General features: G+C 48.5%; 1 pseudogene; it reads right to left on the minus strand.

Moving 5' to 3' along the window:
* Window positions 1–54: 54 nt before the first annotated feature.
* Window positions 55–1,025, minus strand: LOC116648434 (annotated as a pseudogene).
* Between the last annotated feature and the right edge of the window lie 432 nt (window positions 1,026–1,457).

A 1,457-nucleotide genomic window follows, 5' to 3' on the forward strand; every position in this document is an offset into this window, starting at 1 on the left:
GGAGGGCCTCTCTCTTCCTCTTGCTCTCACTGGGGCTGGTGGTCCAGGGGGCTATTACTGCTTGGAGGCCATGTGGACTAGGAGGTCCACCACCTGGTTGCTGTAGCCAAATTAATTGTCATATGGGGAAACGAGCTTGACACAGTGGTCGTTGAGAGCAATGCCAGCTCCAGCACTGAATGTGGAAGAGTAGGGGTCACCTGTGAAGTCACAGGAGACAAGCTGGTCCTCAGTGGAGCCCAGTGTGCCCCCAAGGGGACTCTCTGATGCCTGCTTGATATCACTGTCCATGGCAGCTTTCTCCAGGAAGCAGGTCAGATCCACCACTGACAGGTTGAGGTGGGGACACAGAGGCCATGCCAGTGAGCTCTCCATTCAGCTTCGGGATGACCTCGCCTACAGCCTTGGTGTCAGTAGAAACAGGGATGATGCTCTGGGCAGCCCATCGAACTTCTCAGAGGGGCCACCACAGTCTTCTGGGTGGCAGTGATGGCATGGACTGTGGTCATGAGTCCTTCCATGATGCCAACATTGTCATGGATGACCTTGGACAGAGGGGCCAAGCAGTTGGTGGTGCAGGAGACATTGCTGACAACCTTGAGGGAGTTGTCATACTTCTCATGGTTCACGCCCATCACAAACATGGGGGCATCAGCAGAAGGGGCAGAGATGATGACCCTGTTGGCCCCACCCTTCAAGTGAGCCCCAGCCTTCTCCATGGTGTTGAAGACCACAGTGGACTCCACAACACACTCAGCACCAGCATCAGCCCATTTGATGTTGGCAGGATCTCGCTCCTGGAAGGTGGAGTTGGGCTTTCTGCTAATGACAATTTTCCCGTTCTCAGCCTTGACTGTGCCATTGAACTTGCCATGGGTGGAATCATACTGGAACATGCAGACCATGTAGTTGAGATCACTGAAGGGGTCATTGATGGTGACAATATCCACTTTGCCAGAATAAAAAGCAGCCCTGACGACATGGTGCTCAATACGGCCAAATCCGTTTACTCCAAACTTTACCATCGTGTCTCGGGAAGTGACTGGCACTGCACCAGAAGATGCAGCTATTTGTCCAATGGGGAGAAGCAGAGAGTCTCCCTTTGGTATTCTTAAAAGACTTCTCTGAAGATTTCAGTTTATTTCCAGTTCTAAGAGCCAGACTAATATTTTTTGTGCTATAACTCTATGCTGTTACTAGTTTCAAGACCCAGTAAACCAGTTCAGTTTACCATGGGTTATTTAAGTATTGCAAATAAAGAGATGAAAATAACATTTTTTCCCAGCAACATGATTATATACCTAGAAAAGCCAAGGATTCAGTTCTAGAAAGAACTGGATATAGTATGGAATATAGGAAACTAAATAGGTGAGAGTATAAACACACAGACACACACATGTGATGTCCATAGCATTTTAGCTGTAATTGTAGGAAAACAAACCAACAAAATAAAGGCC

The sequence above is a fragment of the Phoca vitulina genome, unplaced genomic scaffold, assembly GCF_004348235.1.
Source record: "Phoca vitulina isolate PV1807 unplaced genomic scaffold, GSC_HSeal_1.0 scaffold43, whole genome shotgun sequence".
NCBI lineage: Eukaryota > Metazoa > Chordata > Mammalia > Carnivora > Phocidae > Phoca > Phoca vitulina.